Raw genomic sequence first — 24,395 nt, forward strand, 5'->3', positions numbered from 1 at the left:
CACTGCTTGGAGTTCCAGCCCAGTGGGCTGAGCTTCCCAGGAAATGCCCCCTGACCATGGGAAGAGGCTCAGCTCGGCAGAACAAATCCCATTCCCTCACAGAGGATGGGGAATCTCATGGAAATGGCTCTGCAGCCACTTCTGTGCAGCCCCCAGCTCTGAGCAGTTCCTTGCCCCTTCGTGCTTCCCAAATCCTACAAGCCAGCAGCTCCTGGGAGTCCCCTGTTTCTCTGTGACCTGACATTTGCTCTTCCCTGATGCACAGGGGCTTGCCAACTTCTCCTAAATTAGGAAATTTAATGTGAGCTCGGGGATGCTCCATAGGCAGGGCTCAGCACAGATGTGTGAACTTGGAGCTTGAGAATGACCAGCCTGGCAGGACACCTTGGAAATATTTCCAGAACTTCCTTTCCATAAAAACTTCCTTTAAAGCAAATTTTGGGGAAAATAGCTGTCTTCCAGTGATGGTTTGCCAGGTCTGATATAGCTTTTGTAAACTAACAGGGCACCACATGAGCTACCTGCAGGACAATGCAATTCTCTGCCTTCTGTGCTCTTAAGGAACTTTAGTCAGAATCCAGCAGATTTAATAGAAATTACTTTATCAATATGAATAAGTCTTAGGTCAAGCCTTACTTTATGCCTGTGGTTTTAGCCAGTGTAGAAATTGTTTTTCCTGTACATCTGTTGAATTTCTGTGATCATGTTACCAACCACTTTCAAAGAGGGGTGGCAATATGTAGAAACGCACTTGCAAAGATTTTGACAACTTGGAAATTTCAGATATCAAGAATACAGAGCTTAAACACAATGAAACTTGGCTTTACTTGTAGAATAGTTTAGTATACCCTAAAATATGTCTTACTATCCATGTTTGGGTCATTTGGCTTGTTATAAACGAGGCATTCAAACTCTGTGCCAATACAGTTCAGGCTTTCTGTCCTTAATGTAATAATTTCATGTCCTTTATGATATAATTGTAGATCTATCAGTGCTGATACCTTACAGCAGAGATTGGTAAACCTTTAATCTAAGTGTTTAATCCTAAATTTATGCTGGTTGAGGACTGTTGTGATTTCACTTGCCAGTCTTACAGTCTTGCTCTAAATATGCATTGATTATAATTTTTTGTGGTTTTAACCATTTTTTGTGTTTCTTTGGGTTTTTTTCCCAAACTTTTCTAATTAATCAAATATTGCGTTGGGGAGAGTGGGGTAGAAAAAGCTGGCAGAAATTGTGTCAAAGGCAATTCTGTTCCTGCTGGAGCAGCAGACAATCCCGTCTGCACTAATCCTCAGCCCTGTCCTTGTCTCCGATTTCTGAGGCTGAATTCTGTCCCACAAAAGAGGGATCTGACAAATGGCTCGGCAGAGAGGGGGAGGATTAAGGGGAAAAGACTTCCCTAGCAAGGGCTGGAGCCTTTTCCCGGGGAGGATGGGGAGAGCACAGGGGGAGCATCCCTGCCCAGGAACCAGGGCTGAGGATGAAGGGAGGCAACAAAAGGCTCTCGGCTTCTCGCCTAAATCAGCCCGACAAGGGAAACAACCACATCTGATTTAGAAGATGTTAAGTGGATGTCAATTGCCAATAATTGGGCTAATTAAAAACAAATACCGAAATGATATTACAAGCCCAGCCCGGACTCTACTGAAGTCAGGTAATTAGAGGCTGGAACCATCAATTAAAATCTGCAGGGGAGAAGTTGGTGTGGTTAAGGGACAAGCTAGGTGTTTAAAAAAAAAAAAAAAACAAACAAATAAGTGGATGGTAATTGGCACAACCTCTCATTTAGCATGAAATCTTTTATTTTAAAAGCCGATGCTGTCACTTGCAATGAGCTGTAATGGTTTTTTAATTTTACAGCCATAATGTAGGTAGGAAGATAATTTGGCAATGTATAGATCAATATACACTTAATTAGAGTCACTAAAGTAACACTTTAGCAGGTACATTTCACTGTGACAGAGCCACAGAGTCCTCCTGAAAATATTCAAAGTACCATGGTGTAGTCTCCTGTATTCTTGTATGAACTTCAGTTCTCAAGGAATTAAACTTTTGGGTGCACCCCCAAGTAAGTTTAGCACCCCAAAGTAAGTAAGTTTAGCATCACAATTATCAGAATAATGCCTGTCTAAACTATTTCAGTCCAGACAGTTTAGTGCCAAGATGTTTTGGTAATAATTTTAAGCATGAGTAGCATGGATTTCTCTGACAGGAGCTATTAGAAGATAAAAATGTTTTTCTGTATTTCTAAGCAAAAACAATCCCAGAAAATTGAACCAGTCTAACCAAACAGTAGCAAAGAGTAATAACCTGCTTCTGGTATCACCCATGGAGTGAAAACTTTCACTTAGCATGATCAGAAATATAACTTGGAGCTGTTTCTACTTCCAGCTTGTTTAGAAAAGCTAGCAAAAAAAGCATTTGTGATATTACCTGAAGTAAATATTTATATCTGGGGTTCATCATTCATTCTTTTGAACAAAATAATCAAAAGTAGACACTAAATGACCTGTGAAATTATTGAAAATCTAAAGAATTTTATGGCATCCATTTTTTTGTCAGCATCTCCTGAGGTAGCAGCTCAGGCATCTGAGAAGTATAAAATACATGTAACATTTATACAAGCAGTATTTTTTTTTTTTACTATTTATGCATGTGTGGCTGTATAAAGATAACTGATGGAAATGGCAGAACAGTGGTTGATACACACTGTGAAACAAAGGAAATGGTGCTTTTCCCTGGCTCACAGTTGGACTGTGGTGTTTCAGTGCTCCTGAGGAATTTCTGCAACTGGAATTTGCTGTGATCCCTCTCCTGAGCCTGCTCTGGTGTCTGATGCTGCAGCTTCTCCTGGTGCTGCAGAGTTGTTTCTTTTCAGCAGGACATCAGCACCTGCAATCAACAGGTGAGCAGACTTCCATTAAAAATAGATTATTAGTAGAAGAGGTGTTTCATGCTTCTGCACGAAGATATTTATAAAACACAGCAAAATAGTTACAGCGTTCTAATTTTGTACACAGCTGCATCAAACATACTGGAAGCAGTGGACATAGTTGGAACAAAAAAATTTTGTTCAGCCACACCCCCTTCCCCCCCAAAAAAAATACCAAAGACAGATCAAGCTACCTACCTATGAGTCAGAAGAAAGGCAGCAAAAGAAGTGTGAATGAACATAGAGGATAAATAATTTCTTGTTTTTCTCCATACCCAGGCAATGCACTGAAGTTCCTGTGCATCCAAAATGAATGTGAAATTGAACCAGTGTGAACAGGGGCATTTGTTTTGCCCTCACAATTAATAGTAAAAAAAATCCTCCACACTAAATACTTTAGTTTTGCATGATTCTAAAAAACAAAGCAGTTAAAGCATAAAATGAATGTGAGTGTTATTAATAAAGTCAGAGTAGGAAAATGACTTGACAAATAAGAAAATAAAATTTAATCTGCCAGTGGCATGAAGCCTTCCTCATGTCACTGGAATTCACCAGCACATCCAGGGGTGTTTTTAAATAGTTCTAGAATTGTGTCCCAAATAACACCACACGTCAGAGAGTAGGGGGAAAAGAGAGGGAGAGAGGTAGATTTCAAAATCTGGGAAATGTCTGGTTGTTATCTTCAAAAATAACATCAAAAGTAATGTAGGAATGAACTGATTAACCTCAGAAAGACTTGCGAAGTTCTCTCATTTTTCTATGATTTTACTATTTTATAATTTTGCAAGTGATGCTGCTCTGCCCCTGAGATTATCTTTCTATATCCTAAGTGATATCCTTTTCCCATCACTCTGCCATGCCCACCAAGCTGGAAAGTTCCAAAGCTAAAAGCTCCTTGAAAAGAAAAATGTATATTATTGCATTTTAACCTATTCAAAATATACGGCTTCTAATACTTTACTTCCAAGTACAATTAAAAATGAGGATTAAATGAAAGTATATCCACAAGTTTTCAGACATCTGTATACTTTCAAAATAAGGGTAGTTGTCTCACAACATTTCTTTTTCCTAATTTCTGCTGGCTTACTTATGTTGAATTCTTTTGGTCATGCTGGGTTAGATAAGCAAGCTTTTCATCAAATCCATTTTTTCCTCCCCAATACGGTGGTAACAAAAGATTTCTTGTGTAAATTCTATCCCTTTCTGGAATATGTAATGTCAGTGTTTTGGGGAAAATGTTATGCAGAACTACAGTAGAAATGTGCAGTGAAATAAAGCATATGGAGCCAAGGAGGAGCTTGTCCTAACCTTGCAGAAAGCTTAAACTGAAATATTCAGGCATGGAAAATATTTTATTGAGTATAATCTGGATGTGTCAGGGCAATTGGAAGTGACAGCAGTATTTAGAGCTCTAAATAACCCCAGTGTTACTGTAACTGATCACCATCAGGATAAAAATTGAAGTGTAATTTGTTTGATACTCCCTCTGGCTTTCCTTTATATCTCTTTCTGCTTCTCCCCTTTGTAAATATATTGACTTTTATAGCCGTGTTAACTTCCACGGCTTAAAAGTTGTCTTTGTTTGCTTTGCGGTAATTGCAGCGTCTCCTCTGCTGCTGACAAGATTTAGGCTTTGAGATAACTCTGTCACCTGGAGTTGTGGTTTTTAGGAGCTCTTGTCTCCCTGCCACCGTCAGGCTTTCACTCAGAGATGTGATGCTGTCTCCTGGATTAATGCACATTCCCCAAAGAAATGATCTGACAATATTTTCATCAGCACTGGAAGAGCGTAACTAACGAGTCCCGAGCTTTATTGTGAAACAAACATTCTGTATTCAATGGAGTCTCACTAAAAGCAAGGCTCTTTGTAGCTGTTTCCTCTTCCTGTAGCATTTGTTCTGCTCCCTGTAAAAATGCCTTCTGCATTTAAAAACCCTTAGCAGGGAGAGCACAGAGCTTTGTGATGCCTTTACCGTGAAAAATTATCACTACTGGTAGTAAAACAACTGTAATGGTTCCCAGTTGTGGCATTCTTCAGCTGTCTGTACTTTTGTGTGTAACACTGAGTTTCACAGTGACTCCTCTGTCCTCTCTCATCCTCGCTGATTCATTTTGCAGAATTTTATATCCTCTCATTTGCAAGTTAAAATAATGCTTAGGCATTCATACTCCCCTAATAACAGAGCATATGCTTAGAACAAGGCTGTGACCATCATTTTTACTGCATCCTGAGGAAAGGAGGGTGCAGCAGGTAAGGGGACAGCTCTCATCCTTGCAGAAAAAAAAGCTATTTTCTTTCTCCATTTTGGAGGCAGACGAGTTAAAGGCGAGAGGATAAAAATTTTTTGTCTCTGCAACTCTGTAACACCAATCAGAGTGGGTAGGGTAGGTCATTATTAACATTTTCATTTTAAAAATAGCAAGAAACTGCAATGTCTCAGGGCATACAGGTGCATTAAACAGTGTTCCATAGGTCTGACTCCTCCCAGGGAAATAAAGCTTTGCACCTGAGGCTGTGCTCCAAAACTTCCACCCTTCCAGGTGATGCCAGAAAATGAGATTGCATTCTGCAATTTTGCTACAGCAGATATGGGTTGTTTCCTTTCCCATCCCAACAGGATAATTGTGGATGTGCTGCTCTCCAGGTGGCCTTGGTGAGCTTTTAGCAGAGTCCAGTGTTGCAGAAGCCTCCCAAAATCCTTCAGCCAGAGATAACGAGCATTTATCCACCAGCATCCCCAGAGGCAGCTGAACACACCCTTGGCTGCTTGGCAGGACATTGATCACACCTTGATTTTATATTCAGGGTTCCAGGGAATGGCTGCAGTCTTAGGAGAAATTAAAAGCTTTTTTTTTTTTTTTTTAAGTGGTTTCGTGGCAAGTCTTCCCCTGGGTAGGAGTGCTACTGAGCACTCTGAGTGCTCAGGATGGGAGGCCACCCCTGGAACAAGAAGAAAATGAAGCTAAAATATCATGATTTTGTAAACCTTTCTCTCAAAGACAAAAACCCCCCAATGTTCTGTTAGAAGCAGTAGCACTGGTTATAATTTGTGGATATTTTAAAGCTGTATTTTTCTGATATTTAAAAAAAACAACCAACCAAACCCAGAACCCAGACCAGTAAGAAAACACTTTTCACCAGCTCTATAGTTTTTAAAATATTTAACACAGAATAAGGATTAATAATTAAAACCATCTCCTTTAGTTAGAAGGCATTTGTGCTTGACCTTCTTTGCAAAGTCTAATATTGCAGTAGCATTTTATTGTGGTTGCATATTATATTTTCCTGTAGAGTACAAGGAACATTGTGTGGTATGCATGAAAGTAAATACTGCAGGAATAACCCTGAACTTCCTGTTGCTGTGCTCCTCTTACCTTTGTCCCCCAGCTCACAATAATTGTAAAGCATTAATTTAAATCCTTGTGTTTTTTAATCAACACTGTGTATTTTTATTTATAACTAATTGATGGTTTGCCATGCTCTCTATCATACTGTACTTTACAGGATAGAAACCCTACAGATTTAAGAAGTTTCACTCATAGAAAGAGTGAAAAAAGAGCAATAAAAAAGCTAAAAATAAGAAGTTGGTGTAATTACTAATGTCCATAAAGTAAACTCTTCTGATTAACAAAAAAGACCCTAGATTTTTACATAGCTGTGGTTCACAATAGTGCAGTGATACTCTTAGGCACACAAATGGATGCACTTTCAAATTCATGGCATAACTGCTGAATACATCCCCAATACATCCCCACTGGGACTGGGGGTAGAATTACTGCAGAACAGGATTAGAATATGAACTAAGGCCAGTTTTATGTCTTACAAAGTGAAGCAAGAGAACGCTGCCCGCAGATTGGCTACAAATTTTCTGCTGCTGGCTCAAAATAGAAAATCCTTGATTAGCTCCTCATCCAAAGATCAGCCCCAGGGATCTGGGGTGATGTTATGCATATGGGAAAATACATGTAGCTATTCTGCTGTGGATGCCAGTGGCTCCATGGCCTTTTGTGAAGGGTTATTCTAAGAAAACCATGAGGTGAAGCTGTTGTGTGTCCTGCTGAGTGTGATGCGGCCTCAGCCACTGCCTGCAGGCAGAGCCACCTTGGAGCTGCTCATGCAGCTGGGAGCTCCTCATCCTTCCTGCTTCGGGGTCGTTTCTGCCTAAACCTGGGGAGGTGGCAGAGCTCTGGCAGCAGGGGAGGCATTTGGCACAACCCTTCTGCAGCTCTGTGGGTACCAGCAGGCATGGTCAGGAGTGAGCAGATTTTGGATGTTTGATGCACTGAGCCTGAGGGATGGTGAAAGTCTGGATGCTCGAGGTCAGGGAGTGCAGCTCAGATCCCATCTCACAGGGACAGAAGAGAAGGAGAGGCTGAGGTGGCTTTGCATTTGTCAGCATTTATTTTTAAATGTGTTATTAAATACAACCCTTCTCAACGTGGAGCCAAAATATTTATCAAATTTTCAGAAGTTTAAAAATGCCCACGTATTTTTTAAAAAAGTGCTGGGCACTCAACAGAACCACAATATTTTATTTTTCAGGCAGCAGTAAGTGAGATACACAAGTGAAGAAATGAATTTTATTTATGATAGTTGTTAAGAAATGTGAACAAGGTGATGCCCACCACAGCAGAGTAGGTGGTGGTAGTAATGTTACTTCTTTGGGTATTTAATGCTACTTTTCCTTTTTCAGCTTGGATATCCTTAGGATAAAAGCAGTTTTCTCAAGGATGGATTTGTGATAAACTAAATGTTCTCCTTACTCTTTTGTGCCCAGTATGACATACAGTAAGAATATTAATATCAGATATAATGAGACTATAAATTGCCTTCTCTGTTCTTAAGAATGGTGTTGAAACACCAAGCAATAATAGAGAAGTTACCTATTTTGTGAGAGTGATTGAATATCTAAGCAGGTGCTCAAGACAAAAAGTAAAAAAAAAACTATAAAAAGCCTGAAGAAATGGGATATAAAACTGTCTCATGCAGGTGCTTTCCTAGGAGAAAACAATTTCGATAACATCATGAATTACAGAAATAGTAACAGGTGAATCTAATACCCCGTGCTTATCTAGCAAGTGCTTGGCAAGATTAAGAGAAGACATGAAATTCTTCTCAGCTGATATACAGGGGTCCAACAGTTTGTTTGATACAGCTGTTAATCATCTGCCCTGAAAGCTTTAATTATGTTTCAGGGATTAATGAGTCTGATGTCCTGTGGAGCAATATCAGATTTGGGGGGTTGTTAGGTTGTGGATTTTTTTTTGTTGTTGAGCATATTCATTTACTGCTCAGTTGTTGTAGGCAAGCATGCGGGTAAAGGGTTGGATTTGTTTGTTATAAAAGCCCTAAAAGAAGATTAATTTTATTCTTAAACTTCTTTATTTTTTTTTAAGTAAGGCAATTTATATTAACATGGAAAAGGGCAATTCTCAATACAATACAGAGGCTGAAAAAGAGTGATGTTTATTTCTTGGTAAACTTCTCTATAGTTGTACAGCTGTAGTCACTTTCTGCTTAGGTGGAAACTATTTGATGTATAAATGTTTGGGATTCTCTCTTGTACCTTTCAAGTGTTTCTGAAAATACTTTTTAAAGCTCAGTTTTGTAAGTTATAGCAGAGCTGCACTTCATCCTGTAAAGGTGTTGGCACTGAAGGAGTTTGCCCACTGAAAATCACCCAAAGTCTGTGGGCTTTATGGGATGAAAAGCAAGTGAGCAGTTCCAGTGAGGCAGTAGATGGGGCATTTCCTCAGGGGTCTGAATCTAATGGCTAATTAAAAAAAAAAAAAAAAAAAAAATCAGCTTTTCTATGAATTTAAACAGTCCCCAGGTGTTGATGGGGCACCTTCTTTTCCCCCACATTTTGTGAAGAGTCCAAAGTCAAGTCTATCTTGACAAGAGGCCACAGCTCCCTTCAGGGTTTGCCTCATTCAGGTTGTGGTGCAGCCTCATCTGCAAGCCAGGTTTAATTAATCTTAATCCTTTTAGTTTGGGAGTACATCTCACTTTCTGTGACCCTGGTTGGGTAGGATTAGGTAAAGGGAAAAGGTGTGTGCTGCATCCAAAAGATTACACAACAAGCAGGGCTTGAATGCCAGCTTGGTGAAGTGACCACACCATGATGATTTAGGGGACATTTGTAGAAAAGCCACTTAGTGGGCTGTGAGAACTCATGCTCAGCTGAGTTACCTTCATCACATGGACCAGGAGCCACAGACCCTGGGTGATTTTCAGTTCTAGTCACTGACATGCAAGGTGCTCTGTGTCTTTCTGGTCAGAAATAAGCAACGTTGCCTTTGGTGTGATGAGGTTAAGGGAGAGGAAACAGTAATTGTTGGGGTTTGCACATTTAAAATAACTGTGCTCATTCATTAGAATGAATGTTCAGTCGTGAGTTAGACAAGTGGTGATTGCACAGAGCTAAGAGATTAGAGCTGGTCCTAACAAGTGACAGTAATGTGACCACTGGTGTAGTTGGCAGTAATTCACTGCTTGTACGTGGCTCAGATGTGGTTGGTGAGATTTATTTAAAGCTGGGTCCACAACTCATCGAAAGTCACTGTTGAATTACAGTGCGAGAGAGGTGAATAGTCAACAGGACCTCTTGAATAATGATGAGAAGTAAAAAAAGCCTGGTTTAATCTTATTAGAAGGAGTCAAATGATACAGAAAGGGACTGAAAGCTAATCAGCCCTGGGGATTACTGTAAGGCTCTCGTGATTAACATGGTGTGCTTTCATTTTTTATTTTTTTTTATTTCACTTTTTCTCAGCACATTCCATTTTTATAGCAGAAATAGAGAATAAAGTAAGTGTACTTTTTGACCCAGTCAGTCACTTGAGCCTAATCTCATTATTTTTAGCTGGATTCACATCATCATATTAGAGCATCTCAGTCAGCAACATAAAAAGGATACTCCCTTTCAATTTACATTCCTGTTAACTGTGTTCTTAAGGCCCAGGAAAATCAAACTGGAGCACAATATGAATGAATGAAGCAGCCATTTGTGGTCTGAAATGGAAGATAGTGACAATATTTTTTGTCAAGGGAACAAATTACAGAATGTTTCACTTTGTGTGTGACTTTTTTTCCTCAGTCACTGGATAGCGGCTTTAGCACAAACTTTCCATTACAGGAACTAAAAGATTGAAACAGGAAAAAAAAGATATAATTCTCACTCAAAGTCCACCCAGAAGACAGACTGTATGAACTTTAAATCCTAAAAGAACCTACTTATGGAAGATTTTGAGGAGATATATTGCACTACCAGACCTGCTCATCCCAGTTCCCGAGGCTTAGTGTTGAGACAGGGGGATTCAGACAAACTCCCAGGGCTGGATTGAAACAGGAAATCATTGTACATGTATTTAGGGCTGTACATGGTGTTTTTTAGGATCTCTGAGGCACACAGTCACACCCAAATGCTCTTTTTTCTAGTCCTGAAAGTAAAAGTCACCCTTCCCTTTATAGGAAATAAAACTTGAAGCTACGTTCTGATTCCAGTCACCACAGAGCCATCTGTCTAAGTCACAAAATAAAAATTAAAAAATCCCATGTAAAATAAAATAAATAATAAAAAAAAACCCTGATGGGAGTTCACACTTTCCCTGTAGTCTAGCTGTGATGCATAGCAATCAAAAATGTTCTGAAATTATGTTATATAATATATATATAATAGATTTCACCCCAGCTGTCTTAAGCAGGCAGCAGAGGCTCTCTGTAGCTCCATCTACTCAATGTTTATATAATTTCATGTGGCTTGGGGGTGTTTTTTCCACAGTTCAAATAACATGTTTGTTTATTTTGTTTAGTTTTGGAAGGGTTTGTTTGTTGTTTGTTTTATTTTGATTTTGTTTCGGTTGTTTTGACTTTTTCTTTTAATTTAAAAATACAGGCTGACATTTTTGAACCATAAGATACCATCATCAGGGATGATTTAGGTGTGCTAATACAGGATATCCAAATTTGGTAATTAATCTAATTTTACAACACCCTTGAAGTGAGAATGTGTGATAGAACAAATAATTGAGACTGGATTTAGAAGACTCTTAGTGTATTGCCTGTACAAAGCAGCCTGTGTGTAAAATGAGCCACTCAATCTGTGAGCTTGTTTTTCATTAATATCCATGACATACACTAACACAGTGAGATTTAAAAATTAGCCTTTAAAATGTACTAGATCTGAAATGTGAAAAAATCTGAGCATCTCTGACAACCTGTAGATAAAAAAAAAAAAAAATCAGCCTTTTTAAGGCAGAAGATTAATCAGATTGTTTAAAATCCAAAAAGGACGAAGGAATCCACTGCCAGCGACTTGTTGGTGATGGGTGAAGTGCAACCAAGAACTTCAGACCTGTAGGGTTTTAATGGGATAGAGTTCTTGTTTTGTTTTTCCTCCTCCCCCCCACCCCTTTGGTTAAAATGAGGTTAAAAAAGAGCAGTCAGGTCCAGAGCATTAATTTGAACTTGTACTCATAACAACAGAGGTTGAAGGACACTAGAGAAAAATCCTATAAACAAGAGAGGATTTTCTTGATCTCATTAGCAGGCAGCATGAATCACCATGGAAGGCATGGAATTAAGGGGAGGCTGAACACAGATAGGAAAATAAAAGTCTTGGGCTGGAGTAAAGTTCAACTCCCCATATATTGCATTATGATTTGTGTTTTCCAAACAAATGCAGCAAACCCACACTAATTCTGTAAATGTAAATCTGCTGAGATGGAATTGGCATTCTTAATGAGTCTTGAGTCAGTAATAAATAAATGAGATCCCAACATTTTAGACTAATTCAGCTGAATTCTCTATTTGAGAATGCCCTGAATCATTTGTAAAGCATCACAAGTTTGGAATTTTAGTTATTGATACAAGAGCACAGTCAGGCTGGGATAAACCTGGGAATTTCTGGGCACTGCCCATGACAAATTTTTTTTAGAACCTTCATGTCAGAACTCACAGAAAAAGAGTTGTGTTACTTATCAGTGTTGAAAGGCTGGTTGAGAACCAGACATGCAGTGCTCATGTCACCAGAAAGGATTCCAGAGGGGCTGTGCTCCCTCTTTGCCATGGAAGACTTGGGAAATACAATACAGCTGACATAGGTAATATTTTTAATATGTTACATTTTATAATTTATCAGACTTTGCTGCATTTTCCTTGGAGGTTTAGTACACGTAGTGATAAGAGAAGGCAAAAAAGAAATCTGAACAGTGAAAGTAAAGTTTTTTCCAAGCTGGTGCACTGGACTGTTTCTGAGTGTGTTTGATGACTAAACATTCTTGTTCTGTCTTCTGAATGTTAGTTGGGTGTGCTGCAGGTTGTATGACATGCATTCCTCCAGCAGAAATCAGCCACAGCACAATAAGCAGCAGTGTAGGGTGTAATTATGGCTCTGTGCCTGCCTTAACAAGCTGGGTTTAAATTGAATTGCAATTTCTGCAGTGCTGAAGGAAATTCTACAATCCTTTCTTGTTAGGGATTAAAGGAAGACATTGTGTATCCTATATAAACTAAAGTACCTAAAACATGTAATAGGAGTAGCCCTCTGTTGATTTTGTTATTTAATCTAGTACATCTTACTTTGACCTCTGCTTCTAGGTATTAATTCAACACAGATTTCAGCACTAGTCTTGCAGTATTTTGTGACATCGAGTCTGAGGGTTAAATTAAAATCTGACATTTGATTAGGGGACTAACAATATCTTACCTCCTTGAAAAAAAAGAAGCACTTTCACAGGCTTGTTTCTTTTTATTATTATTATTATTATTATTGAAATTTTCTTGTGAAAAATCTCAAAATCCCAGTCTTCCCCAATAGTTTCTTGTTTCTTTCCCCCTTTCTAATTTACATCTTCAGAAACTGCACATTAAAAGCTTCACAAAATCATCCACATGAAGATAGAGTATTTTTAAAATAAATAATTCAAAAGTTAAAGAGGTGTTTGCCTTTCTCAGACACATTTATTGTTTGCCTCGGAGGCCAATAGAATTATTGATTTTTGCAGAGAAAAAGAAACCTCTTTGAAGATTTGGTCTGACCTTCTGCATAATGTAAGTCAAATAAATTCACTCTTTGTATTGAGCAATCATCCTCTCTATTGGACTTAGTTACTTGTGGCAAAACTTCGACTTAAGCTTTACAAACACATCCACTCATGGTTTTGAAAAAGAAAATTATCCAAGTACTGATTACCTTTCATAAAGTGGTCTAAATTTAATTATGCTTAATTTCTGAGAAGTTGCAGCAAACTACTGTGAAACTTTCTGCAATTATCTGTGCAGTTTTAGGGTCTTCAGAAGCATGCAGTGGGGGGGCACCTGAAACTGGAAAGCTTTTCTGGAGTTCTGAAATGCCCAGAGTTTGTGCTGAAACACTCAGTTTATGTTGGTGGGGTTTTGTTTTTGTTTGCTTGTTTGTTTTGTTCTTGTTTTTGTCGTTTTGGGGTTTTTTTGTTGTATTTTTTTTGTGGGGGGGGGGTTGTTTGGGTTTGCTGTTGTTGGTTTTTTTTCTGAAATTGAGGCAAACCTTATTTTGGAAGAGTAAAAAAATTTCATTTGCACATCTTATTATTTTGAAGCATTAAGAATTTAGGTGAGTGCCAAAGCCTGACCATAGTTTTATAATCTCATAGCTCTTATCTTCTGAAACCAACTGAGAGCCCAAGGCTGGGGCACCTGAGCCTTGCAGGGGGAGCAGGAGCTGCTTTTGGGGCTTGGAGGGCAGGTGGGGCACCTCTGGGATATGCAGAAGCTGAGAGCTTGGAGGAAATGCTTAAATGATCAGAGAAGGACAAACAGGTCAAGAAACAGCCCAAAACCAGGGTGGATGCAAATTGTCTGATGGAAGAGTTGACGTAATTTGAATTATACTTTTATTTAATATCTTTTCCTTGAATTGCCTGAGAATCTGTGCTGGGGGGAGAGCAGCCCCATGCCCAAGCTTGGGCCCAGGTTTCTACATAAAAAAACCCAAAACAACAAATCAACCAAACCTTCCCTGAGGCAGAATCGTCTTTTCCATACAACCCTTGCTGGTGCTTTCTGAACATTAAGGCTCTTCTGAACCAGTTAAGAAAATTGCAGTCAGAGATGCCTGCTCTGACACAGGAGAGGTCAGGCCCTTGGGTGTGAGTAATTCTTGGGTTCAGGACAGGCTGGTTTATGCTGGGATTAGAAATTGTTTTGCTGCAGAGCCAGGGAGGCTGAGAGCACGTCTCCCATATATTGGGCTGTGTGTGAAATGCAGCGTTGGGTATGGTACTCACTTGTTCATCTCCTCAACAAATAAAACGGAAATAATCAAAATTCTTTTGACAGTAAACAGGCTTGTTAGCCTGAGGTCAAATAAGCACCAGCCTTAGATGAAAGTGTGAGTTTGCAGCAAGAGGCAGAGGTGGCTTTCACCCTAAGTGAAATTACTCTGTAGAAATGTGCCCAAAATAAGGATAAAGCAAAGACAGTTTTATTTTACATTTCAGTTGTAAACGTCCCTGTCTTTTTTCTGCTACACTTTACTTCTGATTTCTAATGATTTATTTTTTAGTATGAAGCATTGTTGATTGGTCTTCAGAACCCTTGGATTCAGAGTGTGTGTGCTCCTCCACTTGTATGTGTTTGGGACAGCAGGACCTGCTTTTTCATCAGCACTGGGCCACTGCTGCTATAACAGATTTCTCCATTACTTGTAATGGGAAACTTCTACAGCTTCTCCAGGGAATTGGGACAGGGGTTTGATTCTAAAATGTGCTTTAATTCTCTGTGCTTTAACGGTGAAGATTTACATTACAACGTGTGCGCCTTTTATCTTGAAGGAAAATTTTCAATGTTAATGGCATCTATTTATCTGTAAATTCACCCTTCCAGTGATTGTGTTGTAACAGCTCCATGTAGAAGTCATGTCCTAATGCAAGCTCTGCAGGAAGGCAAAAAAATGCAGCAATCCAAGTTGTTTAAGATCATGGCAATAATAACTGGCACAAAAATAATTTGTTGCAAAGGACAACTGTTGCTGGAATGCACTCATTTAAATGGAGCACGGCTGAAAACTTCAGTCCATCTCCTTTATTTTTCTTTCCAAATGCTAACCACGTCTTTGTCTCTGTTGTTCAAAACTGTCATTTTCATGAACACAACTAAGATTCAGAATCTTCACAAGGACTGCAGTTGTTAGGAAGTTTTCATTGTTTTGGAAAAGATAATCTTGTGTGTTCCCAAGTACAGCTCCTGTGGTCTCCTCAGGGGTATTTTTCAGGGAAGCCACTGGTCCTGGGACCTTAAATATCTTCACAACAGGGTGAGTCGATTCAGAGAAATCTTGTCAGGAAGTGGCTGAGGGAGGCACTGACCCTCTGGAAGAGCCCCGGATTTTGGATATAAAAAATATCAAGGTTGGCCATTTTTAGCTAAAGAGGTTTTTAATGTAGATGTGGACTCCACAGGCAGTGGACTGTAGGAAATGTTTCTGCTGATGTTCTCTTTTTCAAGAACTAAAGTCAAAAGGCAAGTTGGAGCCCAAAGAGAGGTGAGCCTTTCTGTGATTTTATGCTGAATTTTGATATTGAATGAGCAGGAGTGCAGAGATGATTTGGGTTCTCTGTATTTGGGGAAGTTCAGAGTGTAGCTGTGCAAGATGCTGAATGATGGGGTCAGGCTTTGAGGTGAGCCCTGTTTTGGGCAGGTGGTTGGGCTGGAGATCTTCATTTATCCCTCCTAACCCAAATCTTTCTGGATTTCTGTGTGATGGAGATGGATACATCAGGTGTCAGGAGGGTGAGTGCCCCATGCTTGGTGATGGCAGCATGGGTTTGCAAGGTGTGAAGAGAACCTTCTGAAGTAACAGCTCAGAAAAATTAAATACTCTTCAGAGGAATTGAAAACTTGTCTTATATCTCTATTTTTGTTTAGCAAGAAAAAAAAAAAGACAAAAATTAAGACTGACCTTCTTGCTGAACAAAATTTTAAATGTTTCGTTCAGAAGAAGCTGAAGCATTTTCATGAGAGAATTTCTCAATAAAATTTAAATTATTACAGCTCCATAATGCATGCAAATATCTCAGGAAGGTTTCAGATTTTTTTTTTTTTAGATGATGTCAGCAATGCAACATTAAGAAACACAAGAAAGAACTTTTAGGCAAGACCACCCTGTGTGTACCAGCCATCATTAGCAGCCCACAGTTTTGTGGATTACTGTGGCAGCTCAAATGTGATTAGGAAAAAATGCCTTTGAAGGAATCTGTGAAGGGACACACATCCCGTGCCACTTGGTGCTGTGGAAACTGGAGGCAGGTTACTCCTTCCTAATACATTATCACAACAAACAAATTGTTTTTGCAATTGGTTTCATTCTCATTCAGGCAAAATTATAGTGGGAAACCCCATGATAATGAGTATGACATGCACATTAATATAAAATGAATTCATTATGATCAGCATTACTACAGCAGATTCCAAATGAATTAATAATGACAGGGTAGTCAAAACAAAGTGGAGCCACACTTAGTTAAAGCCATAACATGCTGTTAATGACACCATTAGCTGGAGAGCATCAAAAATTTCTTGTGCAAAATGATACTGTTGGGTGCACAGTGCTTGTTTCTGTGCTTGGTTGTCAGCCCAAATGGTTGGTAAAGAATTGTTTGTTTTTTACCAACTAAGTGAATGGTTTCCCTGTTATACAAAATAAAACAATTCTGGTTTATATTGACCACTTCAAATAATATTCAGCGAAAGGTTGGTAAATTATTCAGGCTAAAAAACAAAGTATTTTGCTTGGACGGTTTTAAATAAGTTTATTTTCTCCACTAAACAAGAAATAGGTGTGAATGTGTGTGTTATTATTTATTTTGGTTTTGCTGTGAATTTTTCACAGCAAAATTTTTCATGCAGTTGAAAGATGTGAATCCGCATGCTGCCACAGCTTATTTTACATTTTCTAACTTTAAGGTTACTTTCTTATTTTAATAGTAAACTTGATATAAGCATGGAAAAATAGGTTTAGAGAATAAGTTATATAGCTTGAATTTTAATAACCCTTTACATATTTTTACCTTCCTTCTCACCAGGTAGCAGCTTGCACTGTGTCTTGCACCTTTTTTCATCCTAGAAAATGAATTCTAATTCTCTGGGGAAGAAAATAACATTAGGAAAACATGTAAGAGCTGTGAATTCAGGAGTGCATAAACTAAAATAACAGCAATTTTAGTCCAGTGTTCTAATTAGTCTGATTATCAGGCACAGGTGCAAAAGATTTAAGAAGCATTCTTGTTTTCTGACCTAGAACCACTGTTTTTAATTAATCCAAAAATCTACATCCCTTCCATTTACATTTTGTCTTTTGATTGTAAAAATATGTAGTAGAAATAGGTTTTTTTTCTAGCTCAGAGTAAAAATGGCTGGCAAATATTTCACCTAGAACTCAGTTGCCTCAAGTTTTATATATGAAGATCTAACAATTTAAATTTTATTGAGCAGAAAAATCCAAATAAGTTCTTTCATGAAAATGCTTCAGCTTCTTCTGAGTGAAACATTTAAAATTTTGTTCAGAAACATGCTCAGTCTTAAGATGTTTCCTTTTTTTTTGTCCTTACTAAATGAAAATGGAAATACAAGACAAGTTTTCAATTCCTCTGAAGAGCATTTAATTTTTCTGAGCTGTTACTTCAGAAGATCCAGGTTTTTAATTTTCAACTTCAAATCTGACACTTCAAAGAATTTAATGGAATAAAATTCAATCTCCTTACTCCTACCTGTTGTTTTTGGGAGGGAAAAAAAAAATCCTTTATCTGCTGCATTTCAGTGCCATTCAAGTAAGCATTCTTCCTCTCTTATGAGACGTGACAAATGGGAGCACCTCCACTCCATTTGTCTTTTTTACAACATTCATTACTGTGTAAAGTTCTGGAGTGTCCTCCCTTATTTGTCTCATCTATAAACATCTCAATCTTAGCCTGCTCATTTCTTAAGGGGGAAGTCTTGGAGTGCCTCTAATCGTTTTTGCCATCCATCAGTGAGCCCTTTGTACCTTTAAAAGGAATGTAATGGAGACAAGGGAGCCAAAACTTAGCAATTCCAAGGGGAAATGTACAGCACTTTACAGCATTTAATAGAGCAGAATTAAAAAGATCTTTTTCTAGCCTCTAGTTTAACATCAAAGAGGCTTTTTCTGGACTTACAAACTTATAAAAGCAACATAGTGAAATGTCTCAAAAGAATATAAATTCATTAGAAATAGTGCTGATTAATGATCACATTCCCTACATCTTCCCAAATAACCCACTTCAGGAAAACGGTTTTTTTCTTATCATAATTTTAGTTATAAGCCCTTTCCTTTTGCAAAACTTTACCAGTAGCTAAGTATTAAAAAAATGACCAAATGATAGTGATTCTGCAGCACTATGAAATCAGTACAATGATTTTTCCTGTAGGATCTAAATATCAGAATGAGATTGTGTTGTACTGACAGAAAATAATACTAAAAATTATCCATAATTTCTTGTACAGCTGAGGTTAATTATTCTTCACTGTTTTTTAGTGCAACTTATACTTCATCACTAGCAGCAAACTAAGATCATAGTTGGGCAACTAGTATCTTACACTATTATCTGTGATAATCAAGTGATTACCCAAACTATTACAGTTGGGCAGCTATTGTCATCAGCTAAAATTCTATTTTTGTTCTACACCCACTTTTAATCCCTTAAAATCTTTTAAATTTAATCAAGAATTTTTAATTCTGAACACGGGATGTTGTTAGTTCCCTGTTGCTCGAGGTGTTTTGTCATCTTGGGTTTGTCTTTAAAAATTCCACAAACTGAGTGAGTGAAGTCAACTAAGTGGACTGGAAATTATAAAGATGGATGCAATTTGTAACCAAGTAATGGTATGTGATTTGCATATTTGCATATGTTCAAATTAAAGCCTTTGCCTTCCATGTGTCCCACAGAAGAAGTGAGGTTGGGAGGCACCTCTGGGGTCTTTGGGCTCAAGCAGGGTCACCTGGGACTGGTTGCCCAGGACCACATCCATATTTTTGGGAATATCTCCAAGGATGGAGACTCCACAGCCCCTCTGGACAACCTTGGGCAAGCAGAATATGTCAAGTACGTATGGCATATTATCCTTACTGTCCTGGGGCAGCAGATATCCTTGCACTCCTTATCCTTAAACCTCTGCTGGTTTTGCTGCAATTCCCAGTGCCTCACATCCCCAATTAGACCTTAATTATGTTGGAGGGTAAACTTTGGAGTTTCTAGCAAATGGTGACATGTAAAAGTATTTTACAGGCTTTCATGGTTCAGATACAGACTGATTTCTCTGGCTTAATTTTTTCTTCTCTAAAAAACAAAAAATTGTGTAAATATTTTTTGTGCTAATTATATTTAAGGCAACTAAAAAAATAATTCCCAATAAATATATAGCAATTTACAGATGCCATGTGACAGAAGCAGGTTATGGAACCATTTTAATATGTTACAAAAGAGTCTTTTTTTTCTTGTTGTGCCACTCCACATTTCAAAGTTTTTTAGGGCAGTAATTACTCTCAGGCAGAGATGTCCATCCTGTGGGATCCATGGCAGGATAGTGGCTCTGTGTCAGAGAGCAGGTTGAGGGCTAAAGGAATCCTTTGGTGGCAGCACCAGGGAAGGTATCACAGCTAAAGACACTGACTGGGAATTAATTCCTGTTACAAGAGTCTGCAATCACTCTGCAGTCAGCTTCCTGATCCTTTCAGTGTAAAATAAAAGAGGTGGATTCTGTTTCCATGTGAGATTATGATATTGAAGCTAAATATTAAAACAAAAAGGTCAAACCCGTGCTTTAGTTTGCATTCCTAGAGGTTTTTTTCAGGTGGTATCTTATATCTGAATCTGTAAGAGGCAGTTTTGTGTACATGTTTGCATTCATGGATGCAGCATTTTGTTGTCAGGAAGAGCAGGAATCAGCAAAGAGGGAACAGAAAAACCCTTCCTTGCTCTGCCTGGTTATGAGCAGAATTCCAGCTGCCCCTCAAAATAGTGAGCAAGAAGAGCTGAGCAGCTGTGAATGGTCTCCCCCGTTCTGTTTTCACAACTGCACTTGTAAAGAAGTTCAAATGCTCAGCTTTGTTGTTGCAAAGCAGCAATTTGCAATAAAACTGGAGAATAATTACTTTTGAAACGGAAACCAATGGGATCCAAATTGGTTCTTCTGACTGCACGAGAATTTTGCAGTTCCCTGGTGACTTTCCATACTGGAGCTGATTAGCATTTTCCAAAGTAATTAAATAAAAAGGTAACGTTCCTGGATGCTAGCTGTGGTACACTCGAGTCATTTAATTCCTGCAACTGATCTTCATTCAGGCAAATCCTGTGTGTGACCTCCCTGTTTGTCACACGGACAAGGATGGCTTTTGAGGGTAGAGGTGGTGTAATAGGGCCCTAAACATGCATTAATAACACCTTGTGTCCAAACACCTTAACGTTGCAAAACAGTAAAACTGGATGAAACTTCTGCTGCTTTTGTGCAATAAAAGATGTATTCTTGTAACTCTGGTGAGGCTATCTAGAAAAAAGTGAACTTTATTATTACCTTTAAGGGTTTCTGGTAGGAATTCAGTGCCATAATGCCTGTGATAAGAATTAGTTCATGCTGTAGGGAAAGGTCAGTAGGTTCAGGTGGTTTGTGTAAAACTCCTCCTTGTGCAATTCAGAACTTCCTTTAGAGCAAGTTTTGTCTGGTTGCCTGGATCAGACATCCCCCAGATGGGACTCTGGAGCCAGAGCAGGTTTGATGCTATCAGAACACTCCCAAACTGCCTGAAGAACAGAAACAGCAAGTGATTACTAAAGGCAAGCAAAGACTTCAAACCTCACACAGCTGCTCTAAAACCACATTACAAATGCAAACCCAGCCAGCAGAGTGGGTCTTGAGTGGGCAGAGAAGAAAAGCAGTGCTGGGAGTAGGGGAGCAGTGTCCTATTGGATTATTTCTGAAAGAAAGATTGTCTGTGGATTATCTCTGAAAGAAATATTGTCTGCTTGCCACACAATGGGAGTGAGGCTATCAAGCTCTTTGTCCCTTGTATGGCATTAATAAATGGACAGGCTGAGGAGTGATGATGCCTTGATGTGGCAGTTTGTCTGTAAATTTAGTTGAGATGAAGTCAGAGAATCTCACTGCCTTGTTTTATTGCATCTCAGATTGACAGCTTGCTTCAGATGCACTTGTTGGGGAGGGGGATAGCACATGTTGAAGCACAGGGGCTTTAAATCATTTCAGTTTATAAATATTGGATCTCCTTTCCATGTTTTGATTTTCCAGTGGCAAACACATCTTGCTGTTTAAACTGTAGCTACTGTATCAGCAAAAGAAATGAGAGAACTTTGAATGAGTAACCACAACTATATTAATCATAAATAATTTATCTCTATCTGATTACCCAAGCATCAGCTCTTAAAAAGAGAATCCTCATTATCCTGTGGATGATACGTTGTTGGTGTGAATATGACTGCCAGAATCAAGTTCAATTTCAGTTTACTTCTTGTATTATCAATAATATTAGATTATATTTTTTCCATTTTAAGTGCACCTTAACCTATACTCTGGAGTCAATTGGCTCTTGCTGAGTTCAACTTCAATCCCCTCTAATGTGAATCCTCATTGAGGATAGAGAAATATAAAGTGTATTGATTTAAATACAAAGGCATATGTTTGAAGCCAGTTTAAGGCAATAATTTTTTTTTAAAAGCTTCTTTTGGGTACCTGTTTTTGGTGTTTTGCTGAGCATGCCTACAGGAATTGCATGTGATTAAAGTTTGGCTGTTTCAGATGATTTTCTATAAAAATACAGTGGAGCTGCCTTTGCAGCCTTGAATTCTGTCAAAATTCAGGTTAATGAAAGTCACTGACAGTTTTAGGGACTAGTGGCATGACTGCTCACTGAAAAATTCATCAACAAAGAAATACCTTTTTTACATAAGCCACAGAGGACTTGAGCTGCAAATGCTCTGTGTTGAAGTGTCTGTCATGAACAGAGTCTTAACTGCAGCTTGCATTGTCACCATTGATTTTTTTTTTTTTTTTTTTTTTTTTTACAACTGGCATTTTATGAACTTTATATCTCTTCATGTATGGCCATAGAAGTTTTCAGATACAAGGGCCTGGTGTTTCTGTAGCACTTTTAACCCAAACCAAACCAGTGTCTAAAAGACCTGATAGATTTAAGTGGATACATCCCATTTTTATAAACAGTGTTCTGACTTGGTGCAAGATATATCAGAAGTGGTTGCTCTCACTGCTTGTCATTTTGTAAGTGGTGGAGTTTGTAAATATTTCAGACTTGCTAGAAAAGTTCATAATAAAACACAGGTCAAAAATTAATTATGAACTTCCCTCATAATAAACTTACCAAGTATAAACTTACCTTCGAATCAGTGAGACTCTTGCTGGCCAGCAATCAGACTCACTGAATAATTTTGAAGAAGTGAGCAGGGAGTAAGCACAGAGCAATATTTCTTTTTCTCTTCTTTTTAATTGGCTTTCTGCTAAAAGCACATTGAGTGGTAGTTAGTTACATGTGTTGCTGCATTATATTCACCAGCCCCCCTGGAGAACACCAGACTAATTAGAAACACTGAGCTCTCACTTGTAATTTATAATCTGGCAACAGAAGCAAAGAAATTTAAGAAGTTCTGTAAGCAGAGACCTCCACCACCCAGGCCAAGGCAGCTCTTTACAGCAAGGTCAATATCCTTGAGAGCCTGAGATATTATAGGTCTGCCTAACTTGACATTCCAGAGCCAGGAGCAGTAATGAGTTTCTTAGGCTGCACTCCAGAGAGTCTAAAATTAACCCCGTATCATCTTCAAACCTGACCTCAATCACAGCAATTAATTAACAGGCACTGGAAGGACCTTAACAAAGGAGATGAGTGAAGGGAACAAAAGACATTTGTTTTTTCATTTTAGCACATTCCTCCTTTCCCCCAGTGCTGTTTGGAAATCATATTTTTTTGTAAACCCCCCAAAAAATACAGTGTAAAGACCAAATCTTTGACCTAAAATAGACATAAGACCTGGACATTAGTTTGTAACTCAAAATTATGTGCTTTTTAAGGTCAGCTTTATTTTCTTTGTGGAAAACTGTAGAGTCTAGGAGGCACATGCTGAATAAAACAATCCCATTTGAAGGCAATCAACAGTGGCATCAGCTTTACTCTTATACTTTACCATCCTACACTCATTCAGCACCAAAAAAGTAGTTTCTGAATAAAACTGTTGCTGAACTACAAGGCTCATTCATTCAGGTTTTAATTTTGTGTGTTCTGACAATAGAGGTAATTATAGGAGAAATTGATTGAAACGTACATAAGAATGAGAGATGCTGAACAAAATAATTGGAAGGTACCACACATAGATTTGTTTGAATGATTGAAGAAAATATGCCATCAGGGAAAGAAAAAAAAAAAACAGTATTTGGAATTTTTTTTGAGGAAACACACTTCATCTTACAAAAAAGTGGAATTCAATGGAGCAATCTGCTCGTGTTGGGAGTCCTGTATTGATGAAATTGATGCTGAGCTTCATGAAGAATGTTATTTACCTCTGTAAATTTGTAGGATATACACTGAGCTTGGTGAATTGAAAACAAAACAATTCAGATTCGTTGGTGTAAAGTTATATGCATGCCTTAATGGTGCTTTCTAGACCATGACAGCCTCAAAGAACTGCAATAAAAAAGAAAATAGTTCATTCATATGCCAGGAACAACATTTCATGAGTTATCTAGAAATGTTTGTCAGAAAGAAAGAACCTTGTTTACCAGGAGTAGATAATGCAATATTTTTCTCCCAATGTGAATGTTAGAGAGCAGCCAGAGATAATTTTGGTTTTTTTTACACAAATGTCTTAATTTGTTAAAAGAAAAATCAAAGGGGAAGTGCTTCTCACCCTGGGATTTTAGCTGTTAAATGGACAACTCCTGATATTTTTGTACTGCATATTTTAGAGTATTACAATTAATCAAATACACGTTTCCCGTTCCAAGTAAAATTACATTTTATAGTTATTGCTGCTTCTGTGGTTCATTCTCTGCTCTCTGATTTAACAGTGGCTTTAAGCTTTCAATTGAGCCTTAGATAAGCAATTTTATTCCCATATTATGGGTCCTTCATGCCCACCCATAAAAAAGGTTTTACTGATGCCATTCGTGTTGTACAGGTATCTCACAGACAAAACTCCTTTGCTGGTTTCTGTGCAATTGTGTGAGGGTGGCTGAGAAGAGACAGATAATTCTGAGTTAATTGGCTACTGTAAAATTACAGCTTCCTGTTAACAGAGAAACCAATAATAGTTTAAAGAAGTCACTCTCAGCTCTTTGGTGGGTTACTTTAACAAAGAATGGGCTGAAGTGTTTTAATGCAATTCTTCACTTTTCCTGTAAATTTTGATGCTGTGTATGGATGAAGTTTCCCTATTCCAA

The 24,395-nt window shown here is 38.3% G+C and overlaps 2 long non-coding RNA genes across 2 annotated transcripts in view; both read left to right on the top strand.

The window, feature by feature from the left end:
* LOC148224643 (uncharacterized) overlaps nt 1–2,908 on the top strand; it is a 92,434-nt gene extending 89,526 nt beyond the window's left edge. The window contains exon 3 of the long non-coding RNA XR_015800746.1: nt 2,772–2,908. This is a non-coding gene — a long non-coding RNA (uncharacterized LOC148224643). The remainder of the gene's footprint in view (nt 1–2,771) is intronic.
* The window catches only part of LOC148224642 (uncharacterized), a 435,112-nt gene that overhangs the window by 231,955 nt on the left and 178,762 nt on the right, over nt 1–24,395 (top strand). The window lies entirely within an intron of this gene.

Source organism: Sturnus vulgaris, chromosome 2 (assembly GCF_052056855.1).
Source record: "Sturnus vulgaris isolate bStuVul1 chromosome 2, bStuVul1.hap1, whole genome shotgun sequence".
NCBI classification, from domain to species: domain Eukaryota; kingdom Metazoa; phylum Chordata; class Aves; order Passeriformes; family Sturnidae; genus Sturnus; species Sturnus vulgaris.